This window comes from Trichosurus vulpecula, chromosome 2 (assembly GCF_011100635.1).
Source record: "Trichosurus vulpecula isolate mTriVul1 chromosome 2, mTriVul1.pri, whole genome shotgun sequence".
NCBI classification, from domain to species: domain Eukaryota; kingdom Metazoa; phylum Chordata; class Mammalia; order Diprotodontia; family Phalangeridae; genus Trichosurus; species Trichosurus vulpecula.
This window is the reverse complement of record NC_050574.1, coordinates 279,887,676-279,912,657: the sequence shown is the minus strand read 5'-3', so window position 1 is coordinate 279,912,657 and position 24,982 is coordinate 279,887,676.

The window sequence follows — 24,982 nt, the reverse complement described above, 5'->3', positions numbered from 1 at the left end:
TATAAGAGACTTTTAAAAATAAATTGTTAGTTAGAAAGTAGCTGATCAAATTGTGAATGTAATAGAACATTTTTTCACCATACACACACACACACACACACACACACACACACACACACACATACACACATACACACATAAATGTGAAGGGCTCAGAGGGAAGGGAAGGGAAGACTTGAACTAAAACAAAGTGAAGTGAGTAGAACAGGCAGAAAATATTCACAATCACTTTGTTTTTGTTCAGTTGTTTTTCAATTGGGTCCAACTCTTTGTGGCCCCATTTGGGGTTTTCTTGGCAAAAATACCAGCATGGTTGGCCATTCCCTTTTCCAGCTCATTTTACAGATGAGAGAACTGAGGCAAACAGGGTTAAGTGATTTGCCCAAGGTCACATAGCTAGTAAAATGTCTGATACTGGACTAGAACTCATCTCTTCCTGACTCCAACCCCAGAGCTCTATCCACTGTACCACCTAGCCTTCCTTAGGTGCTTAATAAATATATCTCATAAATAATAGATGCTTAACACATGTTTGAAAAATGAACGTTAACAAATTGTCCTCTGTTCATGGAATGAAGATTATGGACATTAGGAGAAAAAGAGGGTTTTTTCTTTAAATTTCCTGCATTTTTTCCCTAATAACAAAGTATCATTACACTGATGGATTCTTACCTGATTGCTTCCAATGTCTGAGGCAATAGAGTCTTTGAAGTGAAGATGAGGGTAGCACCAACATTTCCAATCTTATGCTCCCCAATATGGGCACATGCCATTATCTGCTGTTCCAAAAGCCACTCCAGCATAAATTATGTGGCGTTACAATTGAGCTGGATGGAACCACTTGTTCAAGCTGATGTTTTGGCAAGTGATTTCTTCCTGGAGTGCTGTCAGGATTTTCCTGGCCCTGAAAAAATGGGCAACATTTCCTCAGATCTTACATTTCACTCCTTACGTATTTTCAATACCGAAGTTGTTCTGAAGGCAGCCATTCACGACAGAAACAACTCAGGCACCATGCACACATATTTTCTCACAAAGGCTACCATTTTAAACATACACTAACTTGGCAACCTTGCTGTGTCCACTGACCTCATAGGAATTAGAATAGGAAGCGACCTAAGAGACCATCTACTCCAACCCCTTCAGCTGAAAGACGAGAGGAAAATTGAGCTGTCATATAACATAGTGGAAGCAGCAGTGGATCCGAGTTTGAATCTTAGCTCTACTATTCTCTGTCATTTTGACCCTGGTCAGGTCCCAATCTTTCTGGGCCTCAGTTACCTCATCTGTCAAATGGGGCAGTTTCTCACATTCTATGGTTTTACAAAAATTGAAAGGCTGAATTTTATAGAATCATAGAATATTAAAGATAGAAGAGAGCTTATTTTAGTCTAACCACCTCATTTCACAGTAGGCTCCCCCAAAACTGAAATTACTTTCTTGAGGTCATGCCAAAATAGAATAACGCTATTCATAAAGATCTTCAGATTTATGGAAATTGGAGACAAGAGAGATTAAGTGACTTGCCTCAGGTCACAAAGAGTATTGACCCAGGATTTAAATTCAGGTCTTCTGACTCCAAATCCACTGCTCTTTCTATCTTATCAAGATAATTCGGGGATAAAATGAAGTCTATAGAGTCAACAGTAATTCCCATGTGGTTGAATTATTCTTCAAATTGTTCATTTGGTGGTATGCACATAACTGTGAGCATACCTTAGAGACTACTGGACACATAGCTTCTACCTTCTATTTCCTACATTTCCCATATTGAATCTCAATGTTAGCCCTTGAACACCATATCATCATTCTTACATCCTCCTCAGTAAAGAATTAAACTCTAAAAGTCTTCACAATCTGGCTCCAGTCCAACTTCCCAGGATAATTTCATATTCCTCCAACTAACACTCATCATTTCAAACAAATGACTCAATCAAGCAATAAGTATTCATTAACACCTACTATGTGCCAAGCACTGGTGATACAAGTCAAAGAATGAAACAATCCCAACTCTTAAGTCAATCAACAAACATTTATTAAGCACTTGGAATGTGGCAGGCACCATGCTAAACCCTGGGCAAAGCATGAAAGAAAGAAGGAGGTCCTATTTATCTATATAGCTATATCTATATATATATATAGAGAGAGAGAGATATACACATACATACTTATTTACATATATATACACACATATATACATATACATACATGTATATTCTAATGTGGGAGATAACCAGTAAATAACTAAACACATAGAGAATACAAAAAGAATACTTGAAGATAATCTGAAGGGGACAACATCAGCAGTTGGGGAGGAGGGGACTCAGAAAGACCTCTGCAGAAGGCAGTATTTGAGCTAAGTCTTGAAAGAAACCAAAGAAACTAGGAGGTAAAGTGGAAGTGTCCTCTTAATTGTGAGGATGAGGAAAGGCTTCCTATTCAAGGTGGTGATTAAGCTATGCCTTAGAATTCTATCAAACCAGAGTAAGGAAGGAGATCATCCCAAGCATGGGGAATGGCCACTGTAAAAAGACTCCAAGTCTGGAAATGTATTGCTGAATGCGAGGAACAGAGAGAAAGCTAGGCAGGCTGGATTACAGAGCACTCACTGGAAAGAGGAGTAACATTCAAAGAGGCTGGAAAGACAGGTTGGGATCAGGTTGTAGAGGGTAAAAATAATCATAATATTTATATAGCACTTACTATGTGCCAGGCACTATACTAAGAGCTTCACAATTATTGCTCATTTGATATTTGATAGATGTTATTGTTTGGGTTTTTTTGAGGGGGGAAGGCAGGGCAATTGGGGTTAAGTGACTTGCCCAAGGTCACACAGCTAGTAAATGTGTCAAGTGTCTGAGGTCACATTTGAACTCAGGTCCTCCTGACTCCAGGGCTGGTGCTCTACTCACTGCGCCACCTAGCTGCCCTGATAGATGTTATTGTTACCCCCATTTTAGAGATGAGGAAATTGAGGCAAACAGGGTTAAGTGACTTGCCCAGAGTCACAAAGCTAGTTAAGTATCTAAGGCCAAATTTTAACTCAGGTCCTCCTAACTCCAGGTCCCAGCACTCTATCCACTGCCCCACCTAGCAGACTCCATAAAAAGATCAATAAAGGAGTTTGTGTTTTATGTGAGAGGCAGGAAAGTGTCACTGGAATTGATCAAGCAGGGGAGTTCCATGGTCAGAAAATGAGTGTACTTGCTATTCCCCCTACCCTTGACACAGGCTGTCCTCTATGCTAGGAATGGTCTTCCTCCTGACCTCTACCTCCCTGACAGGCTTCATCCAAGCGCCACCTGCCACAAAAAGAGGGGAGACATCATGCTATGAGGGAAAGAGCATGAGATTCAGAGTTGAGAAGCTAGGCTCTAACCTTAGCTCTGCATCTTACATGCCTGTGTGTCCACAGACAAGTAATTTCACTTTTATGGGTCCTGTGACTTTATCACCTCTCAGGTCCCTTCCAGCTCTTAATCTGTGGTGAGCTCAGCTGCCAGAAGAATGACCGAGGTTCAACAGTCATGAGGAAGTTAATGGTAGCAGAAAAACTTCAACATGGCTGCAGTTGCCACAATTATAGCACAAACATCATAGGAAAGGTGTGGGCAACAATCTTGACCATCTTGGACACCTTACTGTTCACTGGTGAGGGGAAAGCAGTGTGTGTACACATAGGTAAAGACTCAAGCATGACATGGGACAATGTCTCTTTCACTTATACAGCCACAAAGTGAAAATAAAACTTCCGTTTACCTGATTCTCCATGCATAGAATTTTGTCAGGTTGATATATAGCTGTATAAGGCAAATGGAAAACAAGAATCAAAGAAATCAAGTTTATCTAATATGAAGATTTTTCTGACCAATGCTACTAAATCGATATTTACAGATATACATACAGATGTATGCAACTTCACCTCCTTCAGACTGCCTTCTGATCTGCGAAATGAGGTAGTTATACTAGATCAGAGGTTCATACCTGTGTTGTAGACCCCTTTGGCAGTCTAATGAAGCCCATGGATTCCTCAGAATATTAGAACATAAGCATCTTGAGGGCAGGGCAGGGACTGTCTTTCTTTTTTGCTTATATCCTTAGCACTTATCACAGTACCTGGAATATAGTAAACACTTAATAATTGCTTGTTTCCTTCTTTCCTTCTCAGAATGATATTTTAAAGTGCATTAAAAAGAAAATACATAAGATTATAAAGGAAATGAGTTCTATTGAAATAGTTCTCAAAATATATGTTAAAACAATTAACAGGCCCTAGGGGAAGAACTCTTGTTAAATTATCTCTATGGTCACTTCTAGCCCTAACATTCTATGATTCTATAGAATTGAAAGGTTGAATTTTTATTCATTGCCGTTGGGAGGTGTCACTTTCTATAGGAAGTCTTTCTAGCTGTTACTGGTCTCTCTCTCCTCAAATTATTTTTGTAAATATTGTATACTCCCAGCAAAATGTAAGCACCTTGAGGGTAGGGGCTGTTTTTATTTTGTCTTCATATATCACCAGTTCCTAGAACACCATCTTGCACATGATAGGTGCTTAATAAATACTTGTTAAATTTAATTAAGTGGTAGTAAATGTAGATATATATTGATATATACATATATATATACATAGTGCTTTAAATACTGAAAAGTGAAGTAACATAGCATCATTTGATACATAACAAAAATAACATGATATATAACATAGATGATCACAGCAAGCAATGACATCTGGGCATATGAAAGTAAGAGGAAAACTGGGTTTGACAGTTCAAATATCATATACTTGCCATCACCTTCAACAGTTTCTACATGATCCATATTGTTATCAACTGACTAACCCAGAGCATTTTGAAAGAATAAGGTGTTTTTTTCTAATATCTTGGGGAGTTATTTTTATTCTGTTTCATGAGAGCTCTTGAATATGAGCAAACGACTAAAGCCAAAAGTCAGGTGATTTTACTGAATCTTGTGAACAAATCTTACTTGAATTGTTAGTAAACAAAATCTTCCCAATATCTTTAAGCTAACTTTTGTAAGCATCAGGGCATTAATGCAAGAGATATTTTCTATGTGAATAGCCACCTTAATAACAACATCCTCAAACATTATCCAATCGAAGCAGCTATGAAAAAAATATGGCTCATTTCTAAAAGTAAATATGGTTTATATGAATTACCAGAGGAAAATACTGCTAAGTTCTAGTAAAGCACTGCAATTTAAACATCTCAGTTTTTTAAAGTATTACCTAGAGAAAAATCTTTAAACATATTTGGTTTTTTTTTATCTCAACAATTGCTTTTTTCGTTTTTTGCAGTTTTATTAAGATCCCTCCCAAAAAAGATGTTTAAAAAAATCTAACTTCCCATGAACTGGCTGCCCTTTTCTTTAACTATTATTTTATTCCTAAAAGCAGTATCATCTCAATAAAATGACCCCTGGTTTCCAAGTGAAAACTATGCTTCAATGGGTCCACAATATCTGGCTACCCCATGGTAACACACTGCCTTCTTCTTCTTCTTACCCCAGCAATTCCTAGACATGGCTAACTAGCATGTTTGTTTGAAGCTGCCAACATCTCTCTTCTCTAAATTGGGCTCCTAGTGTCTAGATCTAGATCTGGAAGGGTCCATAAAGATCACTGAGTCTAAGTCCTCCATTTTGCATATGAAGAAACTGAGGCTTAGAGAGGTTAAGTGATTTACCCAGGACCCACGTCTAGAGCAAGTGGAAAGGCAGGATCCAGCATCCTTTCTACTGCACTAGGGGCCCCGTGCAATTTGCCCTTTATATAGATTAGTTGGGTTTTGTTTGTTTTTTTAAACTAGCAAACTTTATTTCCTCCATGTAGTACATTAATCTTTCTGTAGTAGAGATAGGAGAAGGCTGAAATTCAAGAAAAAGTCACAGAAGCAAAGGTTTTCCTTCATCCAGTTTAGTTACACAGACTTTAGAAGACAGACTTTTCTTTTTTCCTTGGCACTCTTCCCTGGTCATACCGTCTAATCCTTCCTAAATGTTGTGGGTTTTCACAGTAACAACAACAAATCCTGTATGCACAGGAGGAAAATGAAGGCAAGGAGTCACATTAACAATTAAAAGGGGAAATGACAAGTCATCGATCAATCTTGGTCCTTCTACTTTAGAGAGCTTAGCTTTCTTAGCTCCCTCTTCCTTCCTGACTGCCCACTTAGGCCTAATTTTGTCATATGCATCAGCTGATCCACTCTTTTAGCTAGGCTATTCAACCAATTCTGGTTCATTAGCCAGGGGATTTGATCTGATAAGGCTGTTGGTGTTTAAACCCTTCTAGAGTTTGCTTTACCAACCTTTAATTCTGCATATGAGATCTCAGAAAATGTGGCAACTACTCCCTTCTTCCGCCCTTTCTTTCTTTTATCCCCACCCTGCACCCCTGAAATGTTTTGCAAACTCTAAAGAATTATATAAACCCCATTTATTATTACTTATGATCATTATCCTGATTTGTTTACCTGAAGTAATTCTTCTAGCTGGATTACAATGGTTAACACTGCCTTTTGTAGTAGAATTGCCTCTGCCATGTCACTTATGATTAGGACCATCATGTCTTTAAAGAAGATGTGGCCCCAGACCACATGGGCAGATTTTCTTTGTCCTCTTTCATGAGGTTCATACCCACCACATAATTTCTTCCTCCATCTGACCTTCTACTCTAGTTCTAACCCAGTATTCCCTAACAAGTTGCCTAAAATTCTGATTCATTGACAGAGCTGAGACAACTCATACGCTCATCAACCTCATAGGATTTGGAACGACAAGGGGATTCTTAGATTGGAAAGAAAAGAGGTAGAAAAAACTAGCATTGTTTTAAAATACAAGGCCTCCATACACCGCCTGACCCACCTCCCACCTTCTTTTCTTTTCCACAAACTTGAGAATACATCCACAACATTTTTGATTATATAGTGGGGCTTAATTGGCCCTGGCTACAGTCCAAATTGCCATCCTTTAAATCCTAAATTCCCTTCTTCTATAGCAAGCCTTTCCCATCTCCTCGCTTGCTTGTACATACCTATTTGCTTATTGTCTTCCCCATTAGATTGTGAGCTCCTTGTAAGCAGGGATTGTCTTTTACCTCTTTTTGTATGCCTAGAGCTTAGTATAGAGCCAGGCGCGTAGTAGACACTTCATAAATGCTTTTTGACTGGTTAACCTTCAATGCTTTAATCCTAAATAACTCACATTTGTATAACGCTCTATGACTTCAAAACCCTGTCTCCTTTAATATGGGTAATGCAAGTATTTTTATCCAGCAGAAGTTGAGAGAAGTCACATGATATACCCAAACTTATAATAGCTAAGGAGCTATTGAAATTGGGGCCAAAAGCTGGGGCTTCTAAATGAAAGTCCAGGTATAATCGGCCTTATTTGAAAAAAAAATCATCCTAGACTATATGAAAGAATGGCTATGTTTAGATCATAAAATATTCCCAATGAAAATATTTGTAAAGAGGTAAAGATAATTTAATACAAACTGTTTTGTAGCTTGAATAAACTATCTCTTTAGAACACCTTGCTTCTTTTCTACTCCTCCTTCTTAATTTATTAACAGGCTTTAATATTTGTAATATTAAAACTGCTTTTGGATATTCATTTATATCAAATTTGAAAAACCACTCCAAAGAAGCCAAGGCTAAAGCTAGTATAAATGTATTTACTTCCTGGGGATGCACGCCTAGACAGTTGAGAGTACAATCTACCACTCACTTTACGATACTACATTGACCTTTCGCTCTAAGTCCTTCTCATAACCTAAAAGCTCTGTATTTGGAGGAAAGAAGACCATGGAGAGCTTCTTCTAAAACCCTGCTCTTGATTCTTCAATAATTGATGCTGAAGGCCTGGGCAGCTGGCACCCTTCCACAGGAGACTGAGAACACCACTTCTGCTATGTGGCAGGTCTCCTCCAGCAGCAGATGTCTGGTTGCTGTTGTTCAGGTCTCCCATACTACCAAGCCACCTGTACAACATATTTAATATAGAGCAACGATTCTGTCGCTACTTGTGAAAGTTTTTTTAATCACGCTCTGAAATCCTGCAAATCTTGGGTTATTTTTTAAAATGTAAATTTGGGTCTTGCAATAATTCCCTCCCCCTTAAAAGTCTAACTGGAAATAAGTTACCTTTTACATCCTCAGAGCAAGATAGGGGAAAATTCACTTTTTCGTTTACATCTTTAAAACAATTAAAATATGTTGGGATTTCCAAAGAACAATTGTGGTGAATTGCAATACAAAGAAATTAAACTTAACTCTGCCACTAAATTGTTTGCCCCTATGTTCCTCTCACACTTGCAAAGTTTAAATATATTTAACGTTCCTCTACCCGAACTTTCTATTGTGGGTCCTATCCTCTGAAAGCATTCTAAGGGAAACATTCTGACGTCCTCTGCAACTAAAGCAACACTTACAGTACCATTGTCTCTGTTTAGTTTAAAAATGAGGTCGATAATGATAATGTTCCTCCGTGAGATGATCTTCTACTTTTTAATGATCCCTGTAGTTTTCCCCTACATAAATGACTAAATCCTTACAGAATCTCTGTCTTGATTAGCACTCCTGCTAGTAAAATTTCACATACTAAATCAGCACCAGCTGTAGCAAGCAAGAAAGAAAAAGGCAAGTGTAAATGTTCCATATGCCCTACCAAATTGGCATCTGTGTCAGTAACCCTGTTTTTTTAAACTATTGTATACATACATTCTCTTAAGTGTTTTGCTCACAGAATATTGCTAGCAAAAATTCTCTCTGTTGGCACATCAATGAAAGAGTCTGTCCTTCCCATCAGAAATCCCCTGTGCCACGGTTCCATTTCTTTCCTTGCATCTTTACACACTCTACCTGAAGGTTCAATCCCTGTGAGTTGCTTCAAGTTTAGCATACCTTCCTTTTGACATCTGTTCCCTGTAAAGCGACATGACAGTGCTCATATAGAGCTTCTTTACATTTTGATTTTAGTTGTTAGTAACACCCCAAGAAAGCCAGAGAGACTCCAGCCTGATGCTGCTTGACAAGTAGATATCAGAAACAAAAGCTCAAATCAGATCTCCTGGACGACAACAGTGGGGACTGACATCTCTACTTCCATGTTATCTTCAAATGATGGCATGTGTGCCTCAGTAAATGCATCCTAAATGACATTCCTGGATGGCTTAGGGGAGTTTAATCACTTAAAGCTCCAATAAAATATAAGAAAGTCAGTAAAGATGGTTCTCTGGTGGGAGAAATTCTAGAATAAAAACAAACTGCTACCCTATATGCTAAAGTATAGCATATAATAGTCTATATAGAACACACATTGGGGGAAAAGATACTATAGACTATAAGCATTTGCCTCCTAAATAAAGATACTTTTAAAAACAACTTCTTCTAGCTATCATTTGAAGTGCGGTTAACACAACAATGTGTATAGAAATATAGATGGTCCTATGTGATCTTAGGTAAGTCACAGACTCTGAGCTTAGATTTTCTTATCAGTGAAATGAAGAAGTTAGCATTAGAAAACTTTGAATATCCTTTTCCAGTCTGAAATATTGTGACTCTATGAATCTAGAGATTATAATATTTCAGTGTTTTAATGAAGCCATTATGTTATTAATATTATATATATTGCTTCAGTATGGAAACTACCTAGATAGTGACTGATCTATCCCTTCCTATCTTTTGCAGTTCTTGGCCTGATAAATCCTCCATGAAGTATCAGCCCAACCTGCTCTTGGTCTTTTTATTACTTTGTAGGTACCGGTAAAGCACATGGTCTATCCATCTGTTATCTCTCCCTCTCTCCACATACCAGCCTCTTTTCCCAGGCATATGTGTCTTTGGTGATGCTTTTTATGTCATTACACATGTACAAATCATGCTAAGCTGCAACATTTATACCTATCATGTCATGTTGCCATTTGGGTCATCTATAACTGAGACCCAGCTGACATTGAAGTGCGGCTGCTTACTCTTGCATCTGGCTATCCATCCAATTCCAAAGTCAGCTATCCTCTAGTCTGCTTCTCTCCACTTTTTTTTTTCAAAAGAAAAAATGAGAGGTTTTTGCGAAGTACTTGCTAAAATATAGGTAAAGTACAGGCAAAACATAACTTTATCTACCAGTATTACAACCCTGATAAAAAGAAAATTGAGTTAATACAGTATGACCTGTTCTTGAATGAAGTAAGCATTTATTTAAGCATTTCTCTGTGCAAAGCACAGTGAATACAAATAGAAAAATAGCAGTCTTTTTTCTCAAGGAGCTCACATTCTAATGATTGGGATAACACAAATGGAAGGTGTCAGCTGCAAGCCAGATGGAAAAGCCCCATGGTCCTTAAAGTACAGCATCAAATCAGATGGCAATGCTTCTTCTTCAATGTCATTTCCATTCATAAATCCATATCAGTTCCAGGTGTTGAATCATTTGATGGTACCATGCATTGTGATGACAAGAACTTTCTTTTCCAGGTCTTTAATAGATGTTTCTTTAACACCTGTAGGAGCAGTTGGAAGGTTCTTCAGTGGTTGCTTCTGAGGGTGATGGCTGTGGGTACTAGACAGGAACCAAAGACTCTTAGGTTCATGGTCCCGAGCAGTCTCTGTCAGGATCCAAGGGGAGATAGTGGTGGCAATGCTTTGACGTGCCTGGTATTTGCTGCCCCTTCTGTCTCTTCCTAAGGGTGCCCTCTCACTTTAACTAGGCTGGCTTGCTCTGAGGGTGGCAGTTGATTGGATAGCTGGGTCCCTCTCCTCAGGGGTTGACTGATTCATGCTATCTCTTAGTGATTACTGCTTACTTTTATAGATGTTCACTACCACTTTAATAATAGGTTCTAATATTCTGATAGGAATCTAAGTCAAGTTAGCTGGCTTATGGTTTGATAACTCAAATCTCTTTAATAAATTGATACAACTCTTGACCTCTGGAGTACCTCTCTCATTTTTCACAATTTTTTCAAAGATCATAAATCACCCCTTAGCCAAGTTTGTTCTATCCTTTCAGTCTAAAAATATTTTTTTCTTAGCAAAATATGTTCTTGTATTTTCATCAAGAATATCACCAATTAATTCACAAATCATTCTTAGAAAGATATCATAGAGATGAAAATGCAGGCAAATGGTTCCATCATTTCTAATGTCTTCTAGTTTTCTCTATATGTTAATGTGGGTAGGTGGGCATGTGTATGCGAGCACACTTATGAAAAAAAATAAGAGAGTGTAGTGTCCGTGAGCTTTTCTACTCTTTAGGAACCATCTCTCCTTTTTGGGAAATTTTGAAAATTGTTCTTCAAGAGCCTTTGATACTATTTTGCTTCCAGCATGGATTTCTTCTGGATACAAAAGCAGTTGGGTGTGCTAGATAAAGTGCTGGATTTTGTTAGAAAGACTAAAGCTCAAAATCTGTCTCAAAAACACTTGAGCTGTATGACCTTGGGCAAGACACCCAGCTCGGTGTCTTCATCTATAAAATGAAGATGATAATATCAGCTACCTCATAGGGTAAAGATCAAGTGAGATAATATGTAAAGCATTTTGCAAACAAAGCACTATATAAATAATGCATATTTGGTCAGATCTCGTGGTTTTGCTGATTTATCTCCTTATATTCAATTACCATTTCCTCAAATAGCATATCATGTGCTTAAATTGATGGAATTCAAATATGGTGGTTCCATTATTATTGCTGATAAGGACACAAAAACCAAAAGATCTGTTCCATTTCACCATTGTCCTTCTCTTGATTTGAACTATATATTACCTTGTGATAATTTTGCTTAGTTGGACCTCACAACATACTCTTTACCAGTTTATTTTCTCTTATTTTATTGTAATATTTCTTGTGGCAGTATTATTGGCAATTTTCCTTTGGAAGATTTTGTAAACAAGCTATTTCTCTAGACCAATGTTACCCTTAGCTGCCATGTCTCTCTTCTTGGCAAAAAAAGACTAAGAAGTAGATTCTGAACTCTTTTGGCCTCTTCATTGTGGTGATTGTTTTACATAGTTTAAACTTTAAGTAATGGTGTAAAACGGACTTAATGTGTTTACTTTTACCTACTTCACATCTTTTGGAGTTAATAATCTCATTATAAAATGGAACAACAAGAAGAATGAAAAAGTTGCAGTTAATTAGAGGGAAGTTTCATGGATTCTCCTTGTAGAAGCACATAAAGAAGTAGAAGAATTCTGTCAAGATCTTCAGAAGATACTCTAAACTAAGTTATCATCTTTCTTGATACTTAAGGACTGCAAAGCAAAAGTGGACACAGTAGATGGCAATGAAAACTATATTTGGTAACATGGTTTTGGATTAAAAAATGAAGAAAAACACTTAGAAACTCTTCAGAAGCCTGTATGCCATGAATATTTTAGAGAGTTGGAAGGCATTGGATTTGCCAAGTACTGAAAAATATCACACACAAAAATGAAATTGAACATATCTTAACATAGAGAAAATGTCTGGTTAATGATATAGGAGTCATTTTAGAATCAGTTGTCTGTGCGTAGTCTTGCCACAGATTGTTTAAAACAAAGGTAAAGGTTCAAACTAGGACAAAGGATAAAGATGACATGGTATAGCAGCTCCAACTGAACCTGATTTAGGAAATTATTGAATTCTTTTTTTCTAATTTCATGGCTTGTCATGGCCAAAAATTGCATCACTTAAAAGCTAAAATTGTAGCAATAGTCATCTCTTCATTTAGGTAGGCTAGTCCTCAGACAGCTGGCACAATCTATCGATGGCATTGTACTGGAGTATTTCCAATTTGATTTTAAAAAAATCTTCTAGAACTCCTGTTGCACTAACTTAGTCTTAGAGACTCCAGGGTCATTGTCATGATAAGGGTGTCAGGATAGAATTTTATAGCGGTAAAGCCTCAAATAGTTGCAGAAAATATTTAAATCTTTTGTAACAGAATAACATTGAGTAATTAACCATCTTATTTCCCATCGGTAGGGGGAAGGGAAGGGAATAAGTAGTTATATAACACCTACTATGTGACAGGCACTGTACTAAGCTCTCTTTACAAACATCACCTCATTTGATCCTAACAATAATGCCGTAAGGTAGGTGCTGTTATGATCCCCATTTTACAATTAAGGAGACTGAGGCAAACAGAGATTAAATGACTTGTCCAGAGTCATACAGCTAGTATGTGTCTGAGGTCAAATTTGAACTCAGAACTCCCAAATTCAAGACCAAGCACCCTATCTACTATGCCACCAGATGCCTCTAGCTACATAAGAATATCACTGTTCTTTAGTCATTTCAATTGTGTCTTATTCTCCATGACCCCCTTTTAGGGTTTTCATGGCAAAGATACCATAATGATTAGCCATTTCCTTCCCCAGCTCATTTTACAGATTAGGAAACTAAGGCTAAAACTGTTACATGACTTGCCCAGGGTCACACAGCTAGCGTCTAAGGCCTCATTTGACCTCAAGTCTTCACGATTCCAGGCAGGCACTCTATCCACTGTGCCACCTATCTACCTGCCTCAAGAATATCATTAGGCTTAACTAAATAGGTTAACCTTGGTAGAAGGAAATAGAGAAAAATTGAAGTTCCTTTCTTTTTTCTAAGTTCTAGAGTTCACCTAGAAACAGCCTGTATGTTTTTCTCCCCATAGAATATCATATGGTAATTTTAATGATGATTATGTGATCTGATATGCACAATTTTAATGGAAGAGTTTTAGTTCTTAAATTTTCCATTGCCAAAGTTACTGGGGAAACAGACATACTGGGAAAATGATAATTTTAGCAAGGCCTAATAAATACCTCTAAAAAATTTAATTTGAACTATCCATCTATGGAATGGACCACCTTTTAAGCTATTAAGCTATCAGGAGAGGATTCTAAGGATGACCTGATATCTTACTTTATTATGCCCAAAGTTTTTAGCCTCTATTCTTGAGCAATTAATTTGCAAACTCACTCTAACACAATTTACCAATAATGGATTAGAAAATTTTAAAGATGAATAAAATGGTATTTATGTGCTAACTATGTATATCCCAGCATTGATCTTCATGCTAGGATACAAACCGAAAAGCTTGGATAGCCTCCAACAAGATGATCTGAATTAAAGTCTGGTCAAGGAATAATCAGCCATGTCATTTACTAAAAGTAGGGGGAAAGTAATAAGCACTTAAGTACCTACTGTCTGCCAGCCAGTGTGTGAAATGCTTTAGAAATATTATCCCATTCGATCTTCACAACAACTTTGAAAGGTAGGTGCTAGCATTATCATCCCCATCTTACAGATGAGGAAACTGAGGCACACTGAAGTTAAGAGACTTGCCTAAAATCATACAGCTTCTAAGTTTATGAGGAGGGATTTAAACTCATGAATTCCAGGCCCAGTGCTCTATCTAAATATATATGTACACACACACGCATTTAATTTGACTGCTACGTGCCCAGCACCTCTTTAGCCTGACCTTAATTTCTTTTAGGCCATAGGCCAAGGCCGAAGGCCACATGCACTGATTTTTCATGGCTGATGTAATAGATTTCATAATTTCTGCAACAGATTGAAGCATACTTTCACTTTTTCTTGCCTTCCTTTCAATATGGCTAATATGGAAATATGTTTTGCATAATTTCACAGGTATCATTGAAATCAAGTTTCTTGTCTTCACAGTGGGTGGGGGAGGGGTGAGACGGAGAGAATTTGGAACTCAATTTTTTAAAAAATAAATGCCAAAAATAATAAATTTTTAAAAATTATAATTTCTGCAATATATTAGAGAAATGTGATGGATACTTCAATGTTGAGAAATGCCCCTGATTCTCCCACTTTGAAATATTCCTTTTTTTCTGGAATGAGCAGAATGAATAGGTTGTGATCCATGACACATTACAGACAGTCCTGTATTTCTACACAAAGTTATGTTCTCAGAGTTTGTAAGTCAGTTGTTTGGCTCTCGATATGTATTTGAGACAGGGTCTTTAGAGGCAAGAAACCTCGGTGTAAATCCTACTTCTGATACTGACTAGCTATGTGACCTTAGATATACCTCTGAATATCAGTTTTACCATCTGTAAAATGAGGATAATCATTACTTGCATGAGCTCCTTTGCCTTAGACCAAGGTCTAAGCACTCAGTGGCTCCTGCTTCAGCTACCTTCATGGTTGTTGGAACAAATTGTTCTCATCTACCCATTCCACCAGGGGACGTCTTCAAATGAATGGGGTAGAAACCACGCACCCCCCCAACTCACCAACAGGTTTAAGGCCTGTCAATTACCCTCAACCTGGTCGTGCCTGTCTGCTAACATGGTTTTACCTGGGAGTGGCTGCTGTGCATGCTACAGCTTCTTGTAGCTACAGGTGAAAGATGGAAGAGAGGTAGATACCAAAGGTGAATGAGCAGCCCTGAAAAGGGCTCAGCAAGCCCTCATACTAGAGGTTCTTGTCCTCCTGAACACCCCATATGCTACGTATTTCTTATACGAATGTAGAGAAGTCCCTTAGCCTTCTTGTAGTAATTTCTTTATAAAACAAGGGGGTTGAATTACTTTCCTTCTAATCTAGCCCAACTTCTAGGGCCCCTTCCAAATCTAAACGATCCTACACTGTAGATCATACTCTCTGGGTGACATGCCTCAGTAGCACAGGAAATAGAATGCTCAACTTAGAGTCTGAAAGACCAGAGTTTGAAACTTGCCTCAGAATCCTGTGTGACCCTAGGCAAGTCACTTAACCTCTCTCAGCTTCAGTTTCCTCATTTGGAAAATGAGGGGTGAAAATAATAACACCTACCTCCCAGGGTTGTTGAGAGGTTCAAATGAGATAATATATGTGAAGTGCTTTGCAAACCTTAAGAGCTATTATGTTAAGTTTATTTCACTGTATTTCTGTTTGTTTCCTGAATCGTGGGGGAAGTGGAGTAAATGAGCTCTAAGTTCGTTTCCAGTTCTGATTCTAACTGTGAGTAAAATAAAAGTGGGCTCTTACCACTTACATTCTTCACGAGCGGATGAGTGAAACATACATACGTATATATATATATTTATGATACAATTAGAGAAAACAAGTCATGCATTCCATAAATTAAATTTTCAATAAAACAATAAAACAACAAGTATTTATTAAATGAACTGTGACAATTACAAGCATACCAAGGGGGATAAAAGCAAAAACTGTTGCTGCTCTCACAGAGCTTACATTCTAATGAAGGAATCAGTATATGCACAAATTAATCCATACAAGATAAATACGGAGTAGGTGGAAGGTAGCCTTAGTGGGGAAGGCACCAGAGGATACAATCATTTCCAAGCTGCAGTCATCTGTTAAAGCTTCATGGAGTAGATCAGATACAGAATAACGTTTACATGCATATTATCTCCCAAGGATGCTACTTAGGATTGCTATCTCTGTGTGCAGGCAGGCATGGCTACAAAGACTGATAGAGGAACAGAAGCTCCCACACAGCAGTGCCAGCATTGCAAATTGTAACTTGGATTTGAGATCGTGGCTCCCATTTGTGACTCTTGCTTCTTAGATCACAATCACACAACATTAGAGCTAAAAGGAGCCTTAACAATCACCTAGTTCAATCCCCTCTTTCTACCAACATGGAAACCAAAGCAGCTCAACAAAGGTACTGTAGCTGGCAGGCTGTGGAGATGGGACTTGAATCCAGTTTTTCTGACCTATGGTAACATACCATTCTATTTCCTCTCCATGTCTACCTCATTCTGCAGATGCTGTCCACATTGATTTGTCTACAGTAGTTCCTTCTTAAAAGTTGTGTTCCGGTACATTTCCCAACCCTACCTTTGCTGCTTGTAACTGTTCCATTTCATCTCACCCTGTGACAGCTGTTTAGACATCCAGCTTTCATCCATTTTCCACATGCATCCAGTCTATAGGAGTTGTTATACCAATTATCATTTTGATGCTGGCTATATTTCAGGTTCCCATTATTAGTAAGCCTGGCTTTCTATTTAATGTCCAGTTTTGCTCACAGGTGATGCTGATTAAACTGGACGTGCCATCTGCGATAGGTTGAGGTCACATAGACATGTACAAGGTAGAAAGCACCCACAGTTTTATTTTGCTCTTAAGTTTGATGCCACCTTGGCACCATCCTCTATAAATTTCCTCAAGGACATGCTGACCTGATTCTGGTTCCTACTATCTAATCTATTTCCCTCGGATTAGTATAATATCGTATAGTTTTTGTTAAAATAGCAGAAAGTAGTGCCAGTTTTCAGTCACGTATTGAAATCTTGGCTTATGGATGGGACTTCTCTAGAGCGGGCTGCTGTGTCACCTCAATCTTTGTCAAGTTTACTGTCACCAGCGAAGGAGTTATCATTCATTGTTCACATGTGGTATTTGTGGGTTCTTCAAAGACATGGTCAAATTACAAACATTTCCTGGTTTACTGTTGCAAAATAAAAAATTTTATGTTTTTCATTTCCAGAGATGAATCTGTTTCTTAGATTTATGAAAATATATTCTCACTCCAGATTCAGATGCCTCTACTGCATTTACTAATCTACGTACATGTCATGTCCCTGTCTTCATTTGTCTTTTTAGCCTTACTACTTTTCACAGGGTAGACAATTAATGAATAGTTGAAAATCTACTAAAGGCATCATTATGCTGCTGTTCACCCAGGTTCCTAACCTCAGAGTTACCCTTGATTCTCCTTCTCATTCACTCTCCATATCCTAATAATAATAATTATGATAATAAAACAATAGGCATTTATATAGCACCTACTATGTGCTAAGCACTTTGCAAATTTCTCATCTGATTCTCACAATTGCTCTGAGAGTTTGGTGAAATTATTACCCACATTTTACAGACCAGGAAACTGAAGCAAACAGATTAAGATCACACAAATAGTGAATGTTGGAGGCCAGACTTGAACTCATCTTCCTGCCTCCAGACCCAGCACTCTACCCTTAGCACTTAGCTGCCTTCCTAGAGAGACTAACAGAAGAACTGTGAAGGAAAGATGAAGGATTCAGTTTAGATGTGTTGATGTGGAGATACCAGTGAAACCTCTGGGTGAAAAGAAATGCAGGTCTGTAGTTCAGTGGAGAGTCTGAGTCTCAGCACAAACTTAAGAACCCTCTGGGGTAGCTAGGTGGTGCTGTGTATAAACCGATGGGCCTGGAGTTAGGAGGACCCAAGTCTAAATCCTGCCTCGGACATTCACTGACCATGTGACCTCGGACAAGTCTCAAACTCTATTTGCCTCAGTTTCCTCACCAGTAAAATGGGGATAATAATAGCACATACTGTGGAGCGTTGTGAGGATCAAAAAAGATAACAATTATAAAGCACTTGGCGTAGCACCTAGCACATAATAAAACTACATAAATATTAGCTTTTGTCATCTATATAAAAGAGAAATAATTGAAGACCTGAGAGTGAATGAGATTACCAAAAGAGAAATCGTAGAAAGAGAGAAGCCTGAAGACAAAGCCTCTGGGAGTGTGACAGAAGGAAAACGGGAAGTGGGAGAACAAAGGAGACCAAGAAAGAGACAGGTGTGTTGGAACCAGGAAAGGGCAGGGTTATAGAAGAAAAAGAAGACGGTGTATCAAGGAGAGGATAATCAACAGAATTGACTACAGAAAGAAAAAAAGAGGAGGACAGAGAAAAGTCCCCTGGGTTTGGCCACTGAGAGGACTTGAGAGGAGAATTTCAATAGAGTGGTAGGGTCAGAAGCCAGATTTCAAAGGATATAAGGTAATAAGGAACTAGTGGCAGTGATTACAGACTAATTCTTTCTACAACTTTCACAACGGAAGAAAAGTATTCACCTACTTGGGCACTTGTTTTAGCCACTACTAGAACTTGTTCTTCTAATGAACATCAGTGCTTTAGTCAGGCCAGCAAACATGAAGTGATAGCTTGACAAGGTTCTGTGTATGCCTTTCTTATCTTTGATCTAAGCAAAGGTCTTACAGAAGTCTAAAACTATACTCTGATTTTAGGAGTGCTCAACTTTCAAGAGGAGAGGCTAGGTGGCACAGTGCATAGAGCTCCACCATCCCTGGAGCCAGGAGGACCTGAGTCCAAATCTGGCTTCAGGCATTTACTAGCTGTGTGACCCTGGTCAAGTCACCAATCTTGTTTGCCTCAGTTCCTCATCTGTAATATTAGCTAGAGAAGGAAATGGCAACCATTCCAACAGCTTTGCCAAGAAAACCTCAAATGAGATCACAGAGCGTCAGACATGACTGAAATGACAACAAAAAATTTTCAAGAGTTTTCCATAGCCCTGTCCATCTACCTCTTCCACTCTCTGCCACACTTATTCCTTCACCCACACCATGATCTTTGACCCCTAGGTTGCTCCCCAGTATCCCAGCCTATCAACTTTGCTATGGCTTCCCTTTCCTTCTTACCCAGATCAGTAAAGCCTTCTCCTTCAGGCTGAAGTCCCTGGTCTCCTCAGTTTTTCATCATTTCCTTTTTACTACCACTTAAACCTGAGTAATTCCTACCAGCTGCCTCCTCTATTGCTACTCTAAGTTGCTCGATGTCATTGAACTTAGAATCGTAGCTCTAGAGCAAGATAGAAACTTAGATGCCATTAAGTCTAATTTTCTGATTTTAGATATGAGAAAATTGAGGCTGAGAGAGGTTAGTGAACATCTGAGACAGGACTCAAGTTCAGATCTTCCTAACTTGAAGGCTATCCACTACACCACCCAACTGTTTCAAAGTCCAGCCCCCTCATCTTGCAGGTAACCCACAGAGAGCTGAAGTGATTGGCATAAGGTCACAGAGCTAATGAGGAGCTGATGCAGGATTGAATTCTGTGTCTTCGGACTATAAGGTTTGCCTCACAAAATTATGCTCACTTGGCATTTCAACAATTTGGCTAGCAGCTGCTATGGGGGTGAAAATCCAACACAAGCCCAACAACAAGAATGCTGCAAGTGCAGGTTCTTTTGATCTGCTTTACTAAGGAAAACAACGTGAAGAGGTTAACAATCTTACTTTAATCCAACATACAAATATCATTCACTCAGCTCAGGGGGAAAAGCCAGCACCCTGAGCTTCAGAGCAAATACAAACAGAGCAAATAAACATCAATCAACAGACAGATTTCTGTCTGACAAAATCACAATATACAGTTACCAGAGAAGCATCAACATCTGAGTTTTGTCCAAAGGCAGGGAGCTCATAACAACGGCTGGCCCAGAGTCACGGGCCACTCCTGCTGTGGCTCAGAGTTCCCAGGGAGAAAGCCAACCTCTGGGTTTATATATCTTGTTCAGAGTCAAAGGTGAGTAACATACGCAGCTCACCCACGTGACCTAAAAGCGTCACAAAAATTTGACTTAAAACCCACATGGTCTAAAAACCTCTGATGTCACAAACATGTCACTCAAACCCATGTAAACTAGGCTTTCCCTTGAGGCAAGGAGGTCATCAAGGATTCCTAATTTAATCCAGGAATGTAAAGGCCAAACTCTTCAAGGGAAGTGCTAAGAGCCCATCTTGATTGCCAATATATTTGATGCATTACAGATTCATGTTATCTAACCCTAACTGAGCTTTTACTGCTATGTAGCAATCATTTTTTTTATATTTTATTGATTCTTTCCTGCTTCTGACAAAAGTTAGTCAAAATCTATTGACTCCTCAAACCCCAATTTCAACTTCTACCCTTGTCACCTGTCCCAATTTGACAGAGGACCTCTCCTCCAACTTTACTACAACAAGAACACACACACACACACACACACACACACACACACAGACACTGCCCAAGGACATCTGAAGTAAATTCTCACAAAATAACCTCTTCTACTCCTTTAACTTCTTAATGTCCTCTATATAATTCAACAAACATTTATTAAACACCTACTATGTACAAGTAACTGTTCTTCCTAATCTCCTTCCTCCATTTCTGTGAAGTCTTCCCTAAACCTCACTGTGATCTCTCTCTCCCTCTCCATGTCTCCCTTGCATGAATTTAATTCTCTCCTGTCATAGTTATCTTTGGCATTCCCATTCATTTAGTGATAAATTCCTTAATTGGGCCTTTGGGGTATCTATCCTTGAATCCCTAGGAACTGACACAATGCCCAGTTCACAGAAAGTACTTGATTATTGTTTGTTGAAGCAATGAACAGATTTTATTAGTGATCAACTTTGGTCTTGAAAATGCTCACTAGAGTGACATCTCTGAAATTCTATGAAATTCCCTCAATCTTATACATCATTGACCAAAAAAGTCTATATAGCAGTGAGAAATCCCTCAAAAGACAAAATGAGAACAAGTCTTCTACCTTTCAGAAGCCTCACATCTTTCAAATGGTATTCACAGGGACCACACCTAGAAGGACCAGGTATTTCAATTGTGTCAAGATTTTTTTATATTTTTAAATTATTTTACTATGATTTCTCCTACATATTCAAATGCATTTAAATACAAATGATTACAAGCAGATATTATCATTTTATTTTGAAATAAAATTTTTCATCCTGCTATCTCCAGTAGGCAACAAGTATCCTGTGCAAATTGACAAAAAGACTACCTTTGAGGTAGTCTTACATTCCAGTGCCTCTGTTAAATCACTCAGCTTCAGAACTTCCTCTTAGTGACCTCAATGGTGAGAGCTCACTAGCTAGGACCAGACCCTACCATATTTTACCCAACAATCTTCTTGCCACCCTTCATCTTATGTTCTCCCCATACCCCCACGCCCTACCCATACCCTCACGCAATACAATCCTTTCTAGTTTATGTTTTGGAAACAGTAATAAAACCAATACTACCACTGTTTCTTGAAAGCATATATCAATTAATTGTCCTATATATTCCTAACCCCTTAAACACCTCTCTCTACCATCCTTCTTCATATGTATTGACTTCTACTAGAATGTAAGTTCACTAAAGGTATTTGCATTCTCACTGCTTAGCATAGCGCCTGACACACAGTAAACACTTAATAAATGCTTTTATTTCATCCTTAAGGGAAAAGACACTTTGAATTATGGCTCTCAGAGCTAGAAGAGACCTAAAACAAAATCATCTAATCCAACCTCTTAACTTTAGGCAGGTAAAGTATTATTCTTATTTAGAGGTCTTTGGGGGAAGGGTCCTCCAGACCTTTGATTTCATCAGTGGGGAACCCCCAGCATATAAACTCCCTGTACTTCTTTTGGGCTTCATTTACATCTCGGGAAGCTTGGCGATTCTTTCCATTATGGTGTCCTGTGGGAAACCACATAGGAAGAAGACTTTAAGGTTTCCCTCTGAGGCCAGCTGGCCCCAAAACAAGCTTTGTTTCTGGTTTCAGTTTGTCCATTTTTTTTTCTTTACTATTCTAGGTATAGAGAGTAGACTTTCCCCCCTTGGTCAGAAGTGAAAGCCACAGAAATCTGGGAGGCAGAATCCAGGCCACATTTGGTAGCCAGTACAGCACCGATACACTGAGGAGCAAGTCGCGACCTTCAGAATTTCAGCATCTGGACCTGAACTTGGTGGACCAAAGTCATGTAGGAACCCAGCTTTCAGGATTTTGCCTCCATGCCTCAACAGCCTCATCCTGGAACTTCTTTCCATGCCTTAGACCTCCTAAGTCTGGAGCATTGCTCCACCGGCTCCAGCTCTCTTCTCATGTTAGTGAGCTCCTCCTGGGCTCTCCTAGGCCGGCCGTACTTCATTCCCCTCCTGGTACTGATTCTGACTCTCCGGACAGCCACAATTTCCAACTCTTCACTTCCTTTTCTGTCCCCTTTTGTGAGTTGTCTTTTACATCTGAATATAACCTCCTTGAGGGCAGAGACTGTCTTTTTTGTGCCTAATGTAAGTTTGTTGCCTACTAATGCAGATCTTCAATCCTAGGAGTTACAGACTTAGGGACTCACCTGAAGCATTGAGATATTAAGTAACTGGCCAATGGTCACAGTGCTAATATGTGACAAAGGTGAGATTTCAACCATGGCTTTCCTAATTCCAGTGTCAACCATCTATCCCTTACACCATGCTAAGGATCTCTTTACACATCATGTAATACAAAGATTAGAGGAAATCATTATTCTTCAGGCTGTACTCCCTAAACTTTCTCTACAATGACAAAGAAACCTCTTCACCTGAAAACTCACTCCTGGCTTATCACATTTGAAAAACCCTTGTCCCACTTCCCCACCCCCATTGGCTGGTTTCTCTCAGAGCCTCCATTTTAAGGAGGAAGCCTAGGTCAGCCATATCCTCATTCCTCTCCAGGCTACATTCCTGACTTTCCAGATCTTCTCTACAATACCCAGGTAGTCTATGAATACCTTCGTCTTCCTCCTCTCCCCCCCCCCCCCACCTTTTTCAGATTTCTTTTATCTGTTATCCTTCCCCATTAGGACACAAGTTCCTTAAGGGCAGGGATTGTCTTTCTTTATACTTATATTTGTATTCCTAGCACTTAGCATAGTGCCTGGTATGCAGCAATTTTTAAATAATTGATTTTCTTTTGTTTTGCTACTCCTTTTCAATATTTTGGTTCTGTTGCTGCAGCCTATGAGGTGCCATGTACCACAAGCTCAATGAAAGGAACTCAAGATACCTTCAAGCCAGCAAGTCTTCCCATCAATCAATCAACAAATATTTATTATGTCTCTACCATTTGCCAAGCACTATACGAGGCACCAAAAGAACAAGTACAAAGAATGAAATGATCCCAATTTGCAAGGGGATTACATCTTAACGGGGAAAACAACAAGTATATAACATGTATGACATAATCATTTCCCAATGAACATTTAATGTGAATAAAAATACAGCTATGCCCTGATTAGTACAAATAATGAATCCTGTGCAGTGGTTGCATTATTCAAACTCTCATTGCATATTTCCATTAGGCCTGCGCCAATGACCATATTTTACATAATTTTAACCTCGAATAATGTGAATTCAGATACATGCAACTACTTCATGAGACTCATTATTCACAGTAATTGGGCCCTAACTGTGGAAAGTAGTAGTCAGGACTTCAGCATGCTCCCCCAGTCAGAAATGATCTTTCCTTCTTTGGAAGTTACCCAGGGCTCTTTACCTGTCATATACTTCATTCTAAGATATGGTTATTTTTGTGTATCCAGGGGTTAGCTAACCATACAACCCACGGCTCTTTTTTTTTTGTATCGTCCATTACCTAAGGATGGTTATACAATAAAACTTTATTTTAAAAAGAAAAACCATCCTTAGCACAGGGGCAATACAAAAACAGGTGATAGGCCAGATTTGGCTTTTAGGCCATAGTTTGCCAATACTTGTCACATGCTGTAATCTTCCAGAGAGACTGAAAGTTCCATGAGGGTAGAGAGCAGAGTTTAAATCCTGCCTAAGATACTTATTAGCTAGGTGACCCTAGATAAATCATAACCTTTCTGATCCCAAGTGTTTCCATCTACAAAATGAGAGTATTAGACATGTTAAGTAATATCTAATAATAAGCCCTTTAAATTTTGCCAAGCACCTTACATATATTATGAGCAGCTAGGTGGCACAGTTGGATAGAGCGCCAGGCCTGGAGTCAGGAAGACTCATCTTCCTGAGTTCAAATCCAGCCTCAGACACTAGCTGTGTGACCCTGGGGGGCTAATCACTTAACCAGAAAAGGCAAACCACTCCAGTATCTTTACCAAGAAAACCCCAAATTGGATCACAAAGAGTCAGATATGGTGAAACAAATAATCAACAACAAAAAAATACATATAGTATCTCATTTGATCCTTACAGCAACCCTAGGAGGTAGATATTATCTCCATTTTACAGGTGAAGAAACTGGGGAAGATAGCAGTTAACTGACCTGTACAGGGTCATACAGCTGGTAAATGTCCAAGTCACCTAGAGCTGTCTCTAAGGTTCTTTCCAGATCTAAACTTATGCTCCTAGGATCCTATACCTTTATAAAGATGCAGTACCATAAATTTTAGGTCCACTGAATTATGGCATGTCAACTCTAAC